The 18,097-nt window shown below is 42.5% G+C and overlaps 1 protein-coding gene, 1 long non-coding RNA gene and 1 other non-coding gene across 3 annotated transcripts in view; all 3 read right to left on the minus strand.

Moving 5' to 3' along the window:
- The window catches only part of FBXO36 (F-box protein 36), a 92,745-nt gene that overhangs the window by 71,661 nt on the left and 2,987 nt on the right, over window positions 1-18,097 (minus strand). The window lies entirely within an intron of this gene.
- LOC122426298 lies at window positions 13,518-15,281 on the minus strand. The gene is made up of 2 exons (XR_006265139.1): window positions 13,833-15,281; window positions 13,518-13,703 (listed from the first exon to the last, which is right to left on the minus strand). It is a non-coding gene; the product is annotated as an uncharacterized LOC122426298 (long non-coding RNA).
- LOC122426988 lies at window positions 16,683-16,789 on the minus strand. Its single transcript, XR_006265331.1, has one exon. It is a non-coding gene; the product is annotated as a U6 spliceosomal RNA (small nuclear RNA).

Consider the following 18,097-nt stretch of genomic DNA (forward strand, 5'->3'; position numbering starts at 1 on the left):
CTTCCTTGAGGCACGAGAGCTCTTTGTTGCATCATGCAGGGTCTTTTGTTGAGGTGCACAGATTCTCTATTTGTGGTATGTGGGCTCAGGAGCTCTGCAGCACTTGGGATCTTAGTTCCCTAATCAGGGACTGAACCTGAGTACCCTGCATTGCAAGGTGGATGCTCAACCACTGGACCTCCAGGGAAGTCCCCACAAGTGTAACATTTTAGTTGAGACATTAGATGGGGGACGAGTACTGTGGATATGGATGCGGGAAGTAATTTTAATCATGTGTAACTGGTCACAGGATCTAAGTTGCAGTAACTATTGTTTTATTTAACAAAGCCTCATTGATTTGTATGCATTAACTTTTGGATGTAAATACTGTGCGTCTATAAAGCAGGGAATCACAGTATTTAAACTGACCAACCTAAGGTTACAACCACTTTTGAGCCAAATGCAAACTAAAAGCCTAATTGAAGTGGTGCAATTCTGTATAACTGAGCATCAGTAGCTCAATAAATATGGATTTCCATGCAAGGGCTTGCATTATTTATTTATTTATTATTTAAAGGAATGAGTATTTTCTACTACTAAATCTCTCCACTTCCAATCAAAAACCTCATTACTGGAACTTCCTTGGTGGTCCAGGGGTTAAGAGTCTAGATTGCCATGCAGGGGATGTAGGTTCAATCGCTGGTCGGGGAACTAAGATCCCACCGGGGAACTAAGATCCTACATGCCATGGAGCAACTAAGCCCACGAGCCCCAACTACTAAGTCCGTGCACAGAACAAAAGATCGCATCTGACATACACAACTAAGACACAACACAGTCAAGTAAATAAATATTAAAAAAAAAAAACCAAACTGGTTACTACTACTACTGCCAAATACCGGCTTCCCAGGTGGTGCTAAGTGTAAAGAATCCACCTGCCAATGCAGGAGACTTGGGTTTCATCCCTGGGTTGGAAAGATCCCCTGGAGTAGGAAGTGGCAATCCAGGCCATTATTCTTGCCTGGAGAATCCCCATGGACAGAGGAGCCTGGCAGGCAACAGTCCATGGGGCCTCAGAGAGTCAGACACAACTGAATGATTGAGCACTACTAAATATATGGCACACTTACAATGTGCCAGGCCTTGTCCTGGGCTCTTGAAGTTGATTAGCTTGTTTCTCATAGCCTCTGCAGTATCATTAATAGACCCATTTTTCAGTTGAACAAACTGAGGCAAAGGGTAGTAACTTGCCTGTAGTCCAATCACTAGAGAATGGTGGAGCCGGCTCACAGAATCCATGTGTTTAACTACTACATCAAACTACTAAAACTGGTTACTATTTACAAACTCTCCTTGACCACATTGCTGTTTCCTGCCTCCCCTGGGTCCCATCTCAATAATTCCCACCATTCTCCCTCCACTGGATTTATGGCTTTGCCAAAACTGCTTCTAAAAAAAACAATGATCTTTAGCTGTCTAGACTTAGTTCAAACTAGCTCATAAATCCCTAAACCTTCATAAAGTTTCTCTTCTGAATCAGTCTGAGTTCGCCATTTTCTAACACTTAAAAAAGACGTTAAAAAAAAAAAGATGTTTTGCAAGCTTTTATCAGAAATTAAGTTTTTCTTTTTTATTTAAAATGGTAACAAAATCTAGGATTTTTAGGTACTAATAAAAGAATTCTATTTGTTTGCTTTAAGCAAGTCAATCATGTTTAAAGGAGTGATACTATTTTTCTAGTTGGAATACTATAATAATATTTATAAAACAGCTGGAACGGAACTGTTAAATAAATGCAAGTGTTTTAATGTGAAATGTAAACTTGCCTAGAACATCTACACAAATATCTCCTTTGTTTGCTTGCTTTAATTTCAATTGAGCTATGATTTCTCAAACATAGCTGATCTCTAGTGAGGAGTATCTGGGAGAGGTAGTTTTTTGAGAGAGAGGGTGGGAGGAACTTAATTCAGCAAACACACACTACTCAGCACTGGGCCCCTCTATTCAACCCATAAACTCAGGCAGTTTTTATGCCCAGGTTTTGGGAGCCGTCCACTAGACAGCTGGTCTAGGTTCACATACAGAGCCGCAGTGTGCCAGCTAAGTTACCAATGGGCCAGGGCTCCTGAAGGCTTCATGTATCTGCTCACCTGCTTTTCACAGCTACTCTTTTTTTTTTAAATTTAACTTTTGTCTCACAATAGCCACCTGATCTTGCCTTGCTCTTATTCACGCTGGAGATGCTGAACTTCCAAATGCCCATCTCACCCAGCCTCCTGTCTCTGAGGCTGCCCTTCCCCAGAACACTTTGCTCTACAGGTGATGCCTGGCTGGCCACCCCAGCCACTGCCGTCTGGACTGAGGGGGCCATCTGACTGGGAACAGTCCGAACGTTTGCAGTTTGAGGTGATGGAAAACCCTTTCAATCTGATTTGAGGGAAAACGAGAACCTCACTGGCTTATACAGAGTGGGACCAGCAGGCTCCAGGAGCTGCAAACCCTACCGCAAAGACCTGCTCTGCCTTTTACCTCCTGGCTGCTTCTTCCTCTGTCGCCGTGGCTGACATCATTACAGTTCCCAGCAGACGTGAAGGGAACACACCTTTCTCAACAGTCTTGGCATCTAATTGGCTGGGATTGGGTTCTCCATGTCACCTGGCCATTGACAATGTGGCATCCAACTATTCAAATCCTGTGTGATGAGGGGGAGGGAAGCGTTGTTCCGAGGAAAATCTGGGCACCGTTACCACAAGAAGGAAGACAGACGCTGGGGGCAAAAGGGTCAACTCGACACCTGACCCAAGGACGAGCAATACACAGGATTGTCCAGCCAGTAGGGAGGTCTAATGGAAAAAAGCTCCCCAACAGGGACCAGCGGCTGAAAGAAAACATCAGGTCCCCTGTCTGGAGGAAGTTAACTTGAGGCCCAGCCCTGGGCACCTGGTAGGGGCAGCATAAAGCAGAACACGGAGACCCAGGGACAGGAAGGGAGAAGCAGCGGCCAAGGCCTCGGGGAGAGGAGCAGGTGAGACCGGGCCAATTCCTGCCGCGGAGGGAGGCCAGCCTAGAGCTGCAGACGCTCCCCTCCTGGCCTCTTGTGGAGCCTCAAGACTCAGAAGACTGACCTGCCAAGAAGCCTGTCATTATCTCCAGAGGCTTCCTCATGATGAAGACTGAGGGCATTCTGGGAGAGGAGGAATCCAAAGGACCTGACTGACACTTTCATGCAGAGAAGGTCAAGAGACACAGGAAGGAAGAGAGACAAAGGGACAGCACGTGGGGACGGTGGAGTGGCAGAGAGCGCTGTTTCCTGCACTCTGGGGAGCCTGGCTACTGTGCTAGGTGAGGCAGGGGCTGAGCTGACCTCCCTGTCCACCAACCCCTGGCCCCGGGCTTTCTCTCTCAGCAGCCATATGGGAAGGCCATGCCCTCTTCCTGCCCCACCCCCAACTCCAAGTCCTGAATACTTAGTTTCAAGCTCATACCTAGACTCTTGAGAGTCCCTTGGACTGCAAGGAAATCAGACCAGTCAATCCTAAAGGAAATCAACCCTGAATATTCATTGGAAGGACTGATGCTGAAGCTGAAGCTCTGATACTTTGGTCACCTGATGCGAAGAGCTGACTCACTGGAAAAGACCCTGATGCTGGGAAAGATTGAAGGCGGGAGGAGAAGTAGACGACAGAGGACAAGATGGTTGGACGGCATCACTGACTCAATGGATGTGAGTTTGAGCAAGCTCTGGGAGGTGGTGAAGGATAGGGAAGACTAGCGTGCTGCAGTCCATGGTGTCGCAAAGAGCTGGATGCGACTGAGCCAATGAACAACCACCCACTTTGCAGGATGGTGGGTCGTGTACGCTATGGGCCGGGCAACTTTAAGCCCAACTAAAAGTTTTTTTTTTTTTTTCTGGATTGAACCCTGGCTACAGGAGTGAAAGCCTGGAGTCCTAACCACTAGACCATCAGAGAACTCCCAAAGTTGAGTTCTTCATTAAAAGGTGAGGATGAGTGTAGAGAGGCAAGCTGCCAACTCACCAGAGCTGAGCTCCACGCCCCCTCCTCTGTGCCACCCCCACCCCCATGGTCCTTTCTCTTCTGCCCTGGGTGTCTTTTGTTCTGCTCCTCTCTCGGCCAGTAGCTTACAGTTAAGAATGGCCTTTTCGACCCTCCAACTAATAAAAAATTAAAAAATTTAAAAAAAAAAAAATTAAAAAATTTAAAAAAAAAAAAAAAGAATGGCCTTTTCGAGCTTCCTCTTTACCTTTCTATTTCACTTCCCTGCAGCTAACTGATCATATCCCCTTGAGCCTTTTAGTTCAACTCTTTTCCACACCAGGCCACACATGTCACATGGCTGCTGGCTAGCGAAGGAGCCACGGGCCCAGAGACAGGTTCCACCTTGGTCCAATTAACTGTGACAAGGGGAAGAGCGGGGGACCGCACGCGGCAGATGGCGACTTAAGGCGAGGCATGCAATGACTGGCGGATCCATACAACTATATTTTTCCACTGACCTATTCAGGTGAGTTGAGTAAGTGGCCATGAATATCCTCATATACTATGTTGGTTTCTGAGGACTGCTGTTAAGAAATTGCTACAAGCTGGCTGGCTTAAAATAACAGAAATCTATTGTCTCATAGTTATAGAGGTTAGAAGTCTGAAACCACAGCGTTGGCAGGGCCACGCTCCCTCATGAAGCCTGTAGAGGAATCCTCTTCCTGGCTTCTGTGGTTTGCTGGCAACCTTCGGCATTCCTTGAGGCATCACTTCAGTTCTTCCCTGGTCATGACATTGCCTTCTATCTTGTTATAAAGACAGTGGTCACACTGCTTTGGGGTCCGCCCTACTTAACTAGTAACATCTGCAATCTCTATATAAGGTCACCGTTTGAGGTAATGGGGTAAAGACCTCAAAGTATCTTTTTTGGGAAAAACATAATTCAATCCATAATCAAGAGCTACATGGGTTGTATGGCCAATTTCTCCACAAATCAGACACACGCCTATCTATTTTGGCAGAATTACTCCCAAATGCACACTCCTCATGTGAAAGGCACATGACACTGCAGTGGATACTATAATGAGGACGTGTTTGCTGTGTCTTTATGTATTCACCCTCTGTTATGCTATTAACAGAGGGAGCGTGGTGTTACTAACCTCCCTCCAAGAAACAACCAACAAAACAAAGTAAAGCAGTATTCAAAGGTAATGTTGAGGAATAATTTATATTTCACTTAAGATCCTTTCAGTTCAGTTCAGTTCAGTCGCTCAGTCGTGTCCAACTCTTTGCGACCCCATGAATCGCAGCACACCAGGCCTCCCTGTCCATCACCAACTCCCGAAGTTTACTCAAACTCATGCCCATCGAGTCAGTGATGCCATCCAGCCATCTCATTCTGTCATCCCCTTCTCCTCCTGCCCTCAATCCCTCCCAACATCAGGGTCTTTTCCAGTGAGTCAACTCTTCACATGAGGTGGCCAAAGTACTGGAGTTTCAGCTTCAGCATCAGTCCTTCCAATGAACACCCAGGACTGATCTCCTTTAGGATGGACTGGCTGGATGCTTAAAGTCTACTAACTGGGAAAAATAAATCTGAAAGAGTAAGCAAAATACTAAAGCACTAAAAATGTACGCAACTGTCTCTTAGGTTCTTCAGAGTGTCTTACTTGGAGCACCAGTCACTGAGGGGCTGGGGGCGGCCGCTGAGACAGAGGGCAGTGTCAAAGGGTCGGAATGTGTGTACCGTTTTTTACTTTTGAATGCTAATCTCTTCCTTTAAAAAAAAAAAAAACAAAGAGACAAAATGGTTTTATGGAAGAGAAAAGACTTATCTTGGAACTAAAGAAGCTTACTAGGATAAAAGAAGGGAAGGGAATCATGTTAATCATTTGTATATCTTACTTCACAAAGTCTTTTAGATGGTTATAAGATTACAAGTTAAAGTAAAAATTAAATCTCCATTTTCTTCTTCCCCAAATAGAAAACGGGAGTTTCAAGAGTTTGATCACCCGCTTCCCTCCTTTCATCCCCATGAAGTTTCCTCCCTCTCCCTCATGACTTCTTTTTGCTGTGGCCAGAGTTAAGAGTTTTGTCGGCAGTTTTGATCATTCTTCTCTGCAAAAACCCTCAAGGGATCCCTATTACTCACAGTATAGTTAGCATAGTTTTCCATAGCAGAACTCCCCTTCCCTCTTATTTTTTGGCTGTGGGGGCAAGTGGGATCTTACTTCCCTGACCAGGGATTGAACCCATGCCCTCTGCATTGGAAGTGCAGGCTCTTAACCACTGTACCACCAGGGAAGCCCCCAAAACCCTTTTATCAAGGGACATTCTGTACAGATTTTTATCTGTTTGTCAATTTAAACTTATCTATTGAATACAAGGTTTTTTTAAATGTAGATCTTATGATAATTTCAGATTCATAATAATTATATGAACAAAGAAACTCTTCTGATAAAAGGAGAACTTTTAAATTAGACAGTGAGGTATAAGTAAAAGTGAAATTACCATTACTCAGCAGCAGGAGCAGGTTTCTGCATTTTACTGAAATATAAAGAAAACCCTGATCCATGCAGATAATCTTGTCTGTTCTCCACATTACATCCAGAGTAATCTCTTAAAAATGCAAAACCTGATCACCATATTTCATCAACTCTAGTTGTATGTATCATTATTTTACGTCTAGCTCAGAAAGAAAAAACTGCTAATTACACTTTGATTTTGGAGATATGAAGATGCAAAAAAAAGGTGTGCCCTACAATCACTGGGATAGGGTACAGCACTTAATCCTCTTCAAAATCAAGGGCTTCCAGTTCTCTCCGTATCAGGACAAAGCTGGAAGCTGGCATGGCCCAGCCGCCTGCTCCCTGCCCTCCTCTTTCCATTCACCCATCTTCATGACCACAGCGCAAGCTTTACTTCCTCCGGAGCGCCTCCCATAACTTCCCTGACCAGGCTACATCCTCAGGCACTTGGGTGTCTCCCCTTGACAGCACTTACCAGGGCTGACATCTTGTTTGGTTGACATCTTAATTTGGCTTGAAGGTTTATTTGATCAGCATCTAGCTCCACGAGGACCGAGAACATGAACTTTTACACTCTATTGTATCCTTTGTGCTTGGCATGGTGCCCTCTGGCACCTGGTGGACAGGAGGCACTCAAATATGTGTTGAATGGATGAACTGAAATCACATTAAAAAAAAAAATTCACGTGGCTGATTTGAGAATAAGTGCTCTTCAATTCAAAGGATCCAGGAAGTCCAGAAGAGTGGGAATAGTTAAGACTTCTGTTTCAGGGAACTCCCTGGTGGTCCAGTGGTTAAGACTTCCTCTTCCAGGTGATGTGAGTTCAAGTCCTGCTGGGGGAGCTAAGATCCTACATGCCTCATGGTCAAAACACCAGCACATAAAAAACAACAGAAGCAATACGGTAACAAATTCAGTAAAGACTTTAAAAATGGTCCACATCAAAAAAAACTTTAAAAAGACTTCTGTTTCAGAGTTGAATGGGATTAACAACTATCTAAGAAATTCTTGCCTCCTTATCACAAATGCCAAATTCAGACAAAAAGCACTGAAAATCACTTATTGTGTGTTGAAACTCTACCACAAGTTGTCTCGTGCCTTTTTATGAACTCTCAGTGTTTGAAGATTCTGTGCAGAGCTGGTGCTCCTTAGCCTCTCCTGATTTTCAGGCTAACTCTGCTCTGATTATACCTGCCTTGTATGGGCAGGACTCCAGAGAGTTGGCTCCACCTTCCCAAACAATGACACATTTGTATGACGTTCTACTGTATTTACAGCAGTGACAGATGCTTTCCTCTGTGGTCTGCACCAAAACATGTTCATCAGGCTTTTGGAAGCACAGTTAAGGTGATAAAACTTGGTATGCAAAATATTTGAGGGTGTAGGTATTTCTTTGGTTTTACAAGCTTTAAACTAGCAAAAAATATTCCTAAAGAGGAGATTGAATAAAATGCTTGTGGAGCCTCCCAAGTGCATTTACTTGCAAAACCAAAAGGTAATGTGAGAACCACTGACTGGCTGAATCAAGTCTTATTTCAAGATTTACCAGGCACTTCCTGATCTGCTCCCTGGCTGCTTCGTGGTGGTCCCAGCCAGCTTTCCACCCTACAAGAGGGCATGACCACCACCCATCCTGGGGACAGGCTCTGTGCTCTTGCATCCTGGCTCCACAGGACTGTCCCCACCTCTTCTTTGTCCTGGTCTCAGCTCACATCTGTGCTCAGTCACTCAGTTGTGTCCAACTCTTTTGAGGCACATGGACTGTAGCCCGCCAGGCTCCTCTGTCTATGGAATTCTCCAGGCAAGAATACTGGAGTGGGTTGCCATTTCCTACTCCAGGGGATCTTCCCGGGAATCCAGGCCAAGTCTCTTGTGTCTCCTGCATTGGCAGGCAGATTCTTTACCACTAGTGCCACATGTCTTGTCCTCCTGAAGTCTTCCCTGATCACTGCCAACTACTCGGGATTCCCTACAAGGCCCTCACTAGAGAGATCGTATCTCCCCTGTACAGATCACATTCTGTAGTTGGTCTTCCTGTCTCCCTGTAGATGGCAAGATCCTGGAGGGGAAGGCATTCCATTCTGGGGCTGTTGGCACGGTCCTGGAGCTGATGGCACTCAGTGAGGCCACCTCTCTCACAGCCTTGACAACCTGATGGTTTGTTTCTGCCAGTGGGAAAATCTGAATCTGGTGGTGTTCAAACTTCTTTGATCACTTAGTAAGGTTACTAGTAAGCATCTTTTCATATGTTTAGTAGTCATGTGGTATTTCTTAAGGTGACTGTCCATAGCCCCCACTTCTCCATAAGGCTGTTTTTCTTATGGTGGGGTTGAAAATCTTTGGATACAGGGTATGTTAACCCTTTGCCTGGTAAATATGTGGCCGACACTTTCCACAGGCAATTTATTCATTTTAAGTATCATTCATGAAGAAAAAATTTTATTTCACACATACTTGATCTGCCATTCTTTTCCATTATGGCTTTCAGGTTCAAAATACTATGTAGACTCTACCTCCAAATGAAAACATTATCCTGTCTTATTTTTGAATGGAACTTTCATAGTGTATGTTTGTGTGTATAGCACTTAGTTTTGAAATCCTTATAAAAATTTTAAATAAATAGTGCAGGAGTACATATTTTTTAATGTGTGATAGGGATTCAGTTAATTGTTTCTATTCTGTAAAAAATTTGATAGCAAATTGTCATGATAATTATAAAAGGGTTCTCCATTTCCCTACTGATTTGAAATGTCAAGCAGACATTTCATATGAGACTCAAAGAAGAGGACAGGATTTGGATGTGGGGTGACCAATAGGAAGTCCTTTGGGTGACTGGGGCCAAGTACACAGCAAAAGACACTTGCTCCTTGGAAGAAAAGCTATGACAAATCTAGACAGCATATTAAAAAGCAGAGACATTACTTTGCTGACAAAGATCAACAAAGCTATGGCTTTTCCAGTAGTCATGAATGGATGTGAGAACTAGACCATAAAGGAGGGTGAGCCCTTCGGGGCTTTCAAACTGAGTTGATGCTTTCAAACTATGGTGCTGGAGAAGACTCTTGAGAGTCCCTTGGACTGCAAGGAGATCTAACCAGTCAATCCAAAAGGAAACCAATCCTGAATATTCATTGGAAGGACTATGCTGAAGCTGAAGCTCCAATGCTTTGGCCACCTGATGTGAAGAATTGACTCACTGGAAAAGACTCTGATGCTAGAAAAGATTGAGGGCAGAAGGAGAAGAGGGCCACAGAGGATGAGATGGCTGGAGAGCATCACCAACCCAAGGGACATTAATTTGTGCAAACTCCTGGAGATAGCAAAGGACAGAGGAGCTTGGCATGCTGCAGTCAACGGGGTCACAAAGAGTGGGACACCATTTAGCTACTGAACAAGAACAATGGGGCAGCAGCATGGGAAAGCAATAGGTGTGACTTAGGAATGTTGAGCACAGGGATCCTGGGCCAGGAAGCAAACAACTGACAATGATCTGAAGACAGATTTGGAGAAAAACAGCAAATTTTAGTATACAGCTGAAAGACTTTTTAAAAATAAAATTTACTATCCATTCAAAACAGAAACTTTTGGCAAAGTTGAAATAAAAGGACACATAGTTGATCTGAGTTTTAAAAAACTTACAGCAAACAACATACTTTACGTGAAATATTGAAAGTCTTCCTCCAAAGTCAGAACAAGACCAGAATGCCTGGTATTATTTCTCTTCAGCGTTTTAGTGGAAGTCACAGCCAATGCAACAAGGCAAGGATACAGAAGACACCAAAGATCAGAAAGGAAGAAATGCATGGCATTATTCACAGAGGACATGAATGTGTCAGAAAGGGGAAAAGAATTATAGATTCCTTCAGGCAGCACATTCTTTGATATGAGTCTTAGTAATTATTTTTTGGATCTGTCTTCTCAGGCAAGGGAAACAAAACCAAAAATAAACAAATAGGATTATGTCAAACACACACATTTGCATAGGAATCTATCAACAAAACTAAAAGGCTGCCTACTGAATAGGAGAATATATTTGCAAACTACCTCTGATCAGAGGTCGATATCCAAAATATACAAAGAACTCATACAACTTAACAACAGTAAACACAAGCAACCTGATTAAAAAATGGGTAGAGGGTCTAAACAGACAATTTCTCAAAGACATGTAGATGGTCAGTAGATACACTCAACATCACTGATCATCATGGAAATGCAAATCAAAACTACAATGGGATATCACCTCACGCTTGTTAGAATGGTTATCAAAAAGACAACAAATAACAAGTGTTGGTGAGGATGTGCAGAAAAGGGAACCCTTGTACACTGTTGAAGGAAATGTAAATAATTGCAGCCACTATGGAAAACAGATGTTAAGTTCCTCAAAACTTAAAAACAAAACTACCATTTGTTGTTGCTAAGTCCGACTCTTTGCGACCTCATGGATTGTAGCATGACAGGTTCTTCTGTCTTCTGCTACCTCCTGGAGTTTGTGAAGATTCATCTAGAGTCAGTGATACCATCCAACCATCTTATCCTCTGCCACTCCCTCCTTCTTTTGCCTTTAATCTTTCCCAGCATTAGGGCCTTTTCCCAGTGAGTTGGCTCTCTGCATCAGGTGGCCAAAGCCACCTGATGGTTTGGTTGGTTTTCTTAAGGACTGAACTACCATCAGTTCAGCTCACTTGGTCAGTCGTGTCCGACTCTTTGTGACCTCATGGACTGCAGCACGCCAGGCCTCCCTGTCCATCACCAACTCCCGGAGCTTGCTCAAACTCATGTCCATCGAGTCAGTGATGCCATCCAACCATCTCATCCTCTGTTGTCCCCTTCTCCTCCTGCCTTCGATCTTTCCTAACATCAGGGTCTTTTCCAATGAGTCAGTTCTTCGCATCAGGTGGCCAAAGGACTGGAGCTTGAGCTTGAGCTTCAGCATCAGTCCTTCCAAAGAATATTCAGGACTGATCTCCTTTAGGATGGACTGGTTAGATTTCCTTGCAGTCCAAGGGACTCTCAAGAGTCTTCTCCAACACCACAGTTCAAAAGCATCAGTTCTTCAGCACTCAGCTTTCTTTACGGTCCAACTCTCACATTCACTTATGACTACTGGAAAAACCATAGCTTTGACTATATGCACCTTTGTACACAAAGTAATGTCTCTGCTTTTTAATATTCTGTCTAGGTTTGTCATAGCTTTTCTTCCAAAGAGCAAGTGTCTTTGATCTAGCAATTCCACTTCTGAGTATTTTTCTAAAGAAAACAAAAATACTAATTTGAAAGATATATGCACTTCTTTGTTCATTGCAGCATTAGTCATAATAGCGAGAATATGGAAGCAACCTAAGTGTCTATCATCAGATGAACTAGATAAAGAAGATGTGGTCTATATGTATAATGGAGTATTACTCAGCCATATAAGAATGAAATATTGCTATCTGTGACATGAATAGACCTAGAGAGTAGTATGTTAAGTGAAGAAAGTTAGAAAAAGACAGATACTGTGTGACTTCACTTATATGTGGAATCTGAAAAACAAATTAATCAAATGTAACAAAACAGAGTCATAGAAAGAAAGCAAGGAGGTATTAAGAGTTGACAGAGGGGAAGGAGGTGGGAGTATGAATGGAATACATAAGAGAAATGAAGAGGTACAAATTTCCAGTTGTAAAATAAATGAGCTACAGGCATGAAATGTACAGAGTGGGGAATACAGTAAATAATCATGTAATGTCTTTGTATGGTGACAGATAGTAACTAGATTTATCATGGTGATCATCTTGTAATGTATAGAAATAGGGAATCACTATTTCATGCATCAGGAATTAACACAGTATTATAGGTCAATTAAACTTCAAAAAACAAACAAACTTAATAGAAAAAGAGATCAGACTTGTGGTTACCAGAAGTGGGGACTGGAGGAAGGAGGAATTGGATGAAGGTGGTCAAAAGGAACAAACTTCCAGTTTGAGATAAATAAGTACTACGGATTAACATGATTAATCTGTTAAAAACTATAGTATGTTATATATATAAGTTTTAAAAGAGTAAATACTAAGAGTTCTCCTAAGAAATCTTTTATCTTTTATTTTGTATCAATATGAGAAGACAGATATTCTCTAAACTTGCTGTGGGAGTCATTTCCTAAAGTATGTCAGTTAAATCATTATGTTGTACACCTTAAACTTATACAGTGCTGTATGTCAAATATATCTCAATAAAAATGGAAGAAAAAATAAAACAATCACAAATTACCAGAATTAGTGAGTTAGCAAGATTACTAGATGAAAGGAAATTTACTAGGAGCAAAAAACAGAAAATCCAAATGTTAACAGGAGTTTAACTTACAATAGAACAAAAAAAGTCAAACACCTAGAATGCTAACAAGATATACGTAACATTTCTACACTGTAAGAAATCTTTGAGCAAACTTCAGTATATCTAAAAAATTCTAAAAGGAAGGAAATACTCTGTTTTCAGATTGAAAATCTGGCACTGCAAAGACGTTGCTGCTGCTACTGCTGCTGCTGCTGCTGCCAAGTCGGTTCAGTCGTGTCCGACTCTGTGCGACCCCATAGTCGGCAGCCCACCAGGCGCCCCCGTCCCTGGGATTCTCCAGGCAAGAACACTGGAGTAGGTTGCCATTTCCTTCTCCAATGCATGAAAGTGAAAAGTGAAAGTGAAGTCGCTCAGTCATGTCCGACTCGCAGTGACCCCATGGACTGCAGCCCACCAGGCTCCTCTGTCCATGGGATTTTCCAGGCAAGAATACTGGAGTGGGGTGCCATTGCCTTCTCGGGCAAAGATGTTAGTTCACCATAAATGGAACCTACACATGCATTACAATCCCAATCAAGACATCAATAGATATTTCTGTGGAAACATAAGATGATGGTAAGAATAAATAAAGTAACACAGTCCTGAGATGACTAACCAGTTACAACAACCGTTTTCACGGAAAAGTGACATTTGGCTTGGCGTTGGAAGAAGGTAAGGCGACACAAATGCCCAACAGACCTTTCCTCAGTCTTTGGTGTTGTATAGCAGGCCCACTGCTGAGTGATTTCCAAAGGGCAACCACAGAACCTCAGATCCTGCGACGCTTAGAGGAAAAGGGGTTCGGGAGTCACGTGCTGGTAGGAAAAGCTCGCCCTGCTGTTTCCTCTCGGAGAAATCCTGTTGCACAGCAGGACTTGAAAGCCTCTGAGAAATTTTGGAGAAGAAAAGCAAACAGAATTGTGCTGAACCTAGGATTTTCCAGTCTTATTTGATCATGACCTCTCTTTGAGAAACCCTGGCCCGGAGTGCTTTGGATATTTTTTTGTTTCTCACCATGATGTGTGAAGCAGCCCAGGGATGAACTGTTCGTTTTTACAGATGAAGACACGAAACCTCAGGCAGGTGAAACTTACAACAGGTCATAGAGCCACTAATACCAGATCTGCAAGGCACGCTTAATTTAAAGAAAAAAAAAAAAGTTTTTTTTAGTGCTTTTTTCCTAGGGTCAAACACTACTTTCACATGAAACAGCATTTCAGAGATGGAATAAACCTTAGTGATCTCTTAGACTAGTAACCTTATTATGTTGAGACCACTGGGGCTGAGACGAATTAAGTGTCTTGCCCCAGGTCAAGGGCTCGCAGGCTAGCAGAAGGAATAAAAGGATCCATGACTCAGAGACTCCCAATTAAGTGCTCTACTGCCCCATATAATTAGGAGGCAAACCTGGTCAATGGAGGGTGAGACCAAATTAACTGCCCAGGTTGAGTAGGCACTCAGAGATGCTGAATGAACGATTTACCTGGGAGAAGCCGATCTTGGAGCTCTGGCTAGTTCTCGTGTAATTTTGAACTGAGGATTTAGGAACCCATTTGAAGACTAGGTTATAACAAAGTACTGAATATTGTTATTTTAAAAACTCTAACCACCTTGTTGGTATTATTTTCTCCCTCTCCTCTGAAAAGTGCCATAGGCCACTTAAAAAAATTAAAAGGAATTTACATGTCTGATTAAAAGTGATTTCACGACTCAAGCGGGGCCCATTCTGAAGTGTCCCGGGCTGGGGATCATTTTTCTGGTGTTTCAGATATGAGGAATAGAAGAGGAATCATGTGGGAGGCGTGAACACCTGGCTAAACCTGCAGGGCCGGGAAGGGTATGTTCACCTCAGGTGCTACTGTCAGGAGGAGTGGGAGGAAAAACCCAAATACTCCTGGATGAGGGCCCTGTGCAGGGCTGGGCGTAAAGTCTTAAAGGCAGCGAAGAAGGGAAAAGTTCATCTTTGCAGGCAGAGGAAGAAATGACGGCCTTTGAGAGACACCTGAAGAGTGGGGTTAGTCTGGCCTTCAGCAGCTGGGGAGAGGAGAACATGTGAATGCAGGCGCTCCGCTGTACTTTGGACTTTAAAAAGAGCAGCAGTAGCTCTTTCTGTGTAGAGACATTTTGGTGGTGGCTGGCGGGCACAGGGTGGAAGAGGCACCATGGCTGTGAAGTTCCATCGGTGCCAAGTTCCACTAAGGCCAAGGAAGGGGGAAGGGCAGACCTGTTTACTTGCCTCTGCTTTATCTTCTCCACTCATGTGACTCTTATGTGGAGGGGGGCAAGGCTATGGCAGAGCGTGATTTAGGGGTGCCCGAGTCCCCTGGGAAAATACCATCATAATATCAAGCTGAGTGCATCCCATTCAAGTTCCCAAAAATGTGTAATCTGGATGTCTATTTGATATGATTTCAATTTACTTATGAAATTTCATTCTTTAAGCTTCAAAGTGTTAATAACTCAGTCATGTTCGACTCTTTGTGGACTCCATGGACTGGAGCCCACCAGGCTCCTCTGTCCATGGGATTCTCCAGGCAAGAATACTGGAGTGGGTTGCCATTCCCTTCTCCAGGAGAGTTTCCCAACCCAGGGATTGAACTCGGGTCACCCACATTACAGGCAGATTCTTTTTTTTTTTACAGGCAGATTCTTTACAGTCTGAGCTACCAGGGAAGCCCTCTTTAAACTTTACTGGAGGGCAAATAAATCTCTTCAGTAAACCATCTTTGCCTTACTTTATTCTTCACATCTCTCGTGTTTTTTTTTTTTTTTTGCTTCGATGCTCGCAGCCAGGGCATTAGTTTAGTTAGTCAGGTTACTTCTCTGACCAGGGATGGAATCCAGACACAGTAGTGAAAGCACGGAGTCCTAACCACTGGACCAAGAGGGAGTTCCCTCCACGTCTCTTTTATAGCATTAGTACAATTACACAGCCAACAAGGCAAGGGTGGGCTGTCCCTTAGCTTTTCAAAAGTAATTACTACTTACACTGAAAGCAAAAACGAAAGCAAAAACATAAGGCCAGGAGTTTCAGTAAGATCTCCTTAAAATTTACAAGCAACCATTAACCCAACTTGTACCTTCTCTGAATTTCTGGAATAAACATTATACGCCGTGTGACCTGACCCCCCCCCACCCCCCCAACAACGTACGACACAGCAGGATCTTGGTGACATAGTTGTTGATGTGGCCCATGGTTTAGTGTGGGAGGTGGCTCAAAGGTGGCACTGGTGAAACAGGAGGAAGATGATACACGGAGGAAGGCAACTTCTCAGAGTAAGGGTTCTCTGCGTCATTTTAAATCTTTATTGTTTTTCTCTGATTATAAAAATATTTCTGTAGGAAAACTGCAGATCTTTCAGAAATATGTAATGGAGAAAGCAAAAGCAATCCGTAACTCTATTGGCAAGAGGGAATCCCTCTAGTTTTTCCAACATTTATTCAAAACAAAATAAAAATTATTGGTTCTTTTTTTTTTTAAATGGGATCATACAATGTTTAACCTTGCTTTCCTTGCTTAAGGTTTTATTTGGCCAACTGAAAAAATAAGAGATCTATCACATCTTTTTCAAAAGACTGCATATTTTTCATCTTTTTATTTTTGCCGGCGCCTTGTGCCATATGGGATCTTAGCTCCCAGACCAGGGATCAAACACCTGCCCCCTGAGTAGAAGGGTGGAGTCTTAACCATTGGACCTTCTGGGAAGTCCCAAGATTGCATAGTAGTTTATGGAAAGATATTTTCACAATTATTTTACTCTGGTGTACATTCTTTGTTTTTTTTTGGGGGTGTGTGATTTTTTTTAATTAACTTTTTTATTGAAGGATAACTGCTTTAGAAAATTTTATTGTTTTCTGTCAAACAAAAATACGGAATGCTTCACGAATTTGCGTGTCATCCTTGTGCAGGGGCCATGCTAATCTTTTCTCTATTCTTCCAATTTTAGTATATATGCTGCCTAAGTGACCACTGGTGGACATTCTTGCTCACATATCCTTGTACAAATGTCAAAACATTTTTGGATATAAAATCCTAGATACGGATATGCTAGACCAAAGGGTGTTTGGATTGACATTTTTATTAGACAGTACTAAATTTTAAATCTTTCAAATCGGTCAGTGGATTGAAGTGTCAGCAGCACAATTCTTTGTTGTGAAGTCTCTTTCAAACAAGTGCCACCAAATCTAGTTTTAATTCCTTTTCCAGAAGTCACTGAAATGACAGCTTCCTGTCACAGACTGGCATGGGACCTCAGGTATTTTCAGTTTATCAGTGCTCCAGCTCTAAAGCATGTCAAAAATATTTGCTACTTTGGGGGAGTGAGTTTTCAGATTTCTTTTTTTTTCCCAGGTGACATTAGCTTCAGGTGTCTTTTTGGGAGTTCTAAGATTTAATGAGATAGATAAAATAAGACTAATCTATTTCATAGTTCTTCATCCTTCTTTCATCTGCTGGAGTGACTATAACATACTTGTGTTCTTGGGGCAACCACCTGTTTTTAGGAGCAACAGGTCATATCTGCCAACTCTTATCTACTTAGCACATGGTTAGTGTTTCTAGCAGTTTTCCAGTATTTGTCACATTAAACCCAAGTCACTAGTTCTGACCACCTTAAGCAACACTTCTATTTCAAGGGGACAAATAAAACAGAATTTCAAGAGGAAAAAACTTGTCATAGTGCTCTCCGGCACCTCACAGTCTAAAGTGATTATTGCTTCCTCTGGATTCATAGATTTTAAAATGTTTGAGCTATTCATCAACTTTGGCAATTCCTCAAGAATCTCCTTTGTACTTAAAATGAAAGCTAAAGCATTAGAGTGTTTATAGAAAACAAGTCACTTACCTATATTCTTCCCACTAGACTAGACGGTTCAGGAGAGGAGGGGCTTTGTTTGGTTCACTGATGATTCTCTGAATCTAGAAAGGTACCTGGCACATAAAAGGTGCTCAACTTTTGTTAAAGGAATGGTAAACTCTTTGAAGGCAGGAATCCTCTTATATTTTGCATCCCCACAATAAATTACAAGTTGCTGATTTAAAATAAAGGAAAGGATCTTCATTCAGAAACACAACATAAGACTTTCTTAGAAACTAAATGAAATATCCCCGGTCTGAACTATATTCAAGATTCCTTCTGGCCCTAACTATGAATCTGCTAGTTTTCAAAGGATTAGAACCCAACATAATATATACTACTAAAACTAGAATAGGAATACTTGGGTAAATCTTTGATTTAGAAAGCAGGACACTGATTTTTCTAGCTTTTGGATCATCATTA

Source organism: Cervus canadensis, chromosome 24 (genome assembly GCF_019320065.1).
Source record: "Cervus canadensis isolate Bull #8, Minnesota chromosome 24, ASM1932006v1, whole genome shotgun sequence".
Lineage (NCBI taxonomy): Eukaryota > Metazoa > Chordata > Mammalia > Artiodactyla > Cervidae > Cervus > Cervus canadensis.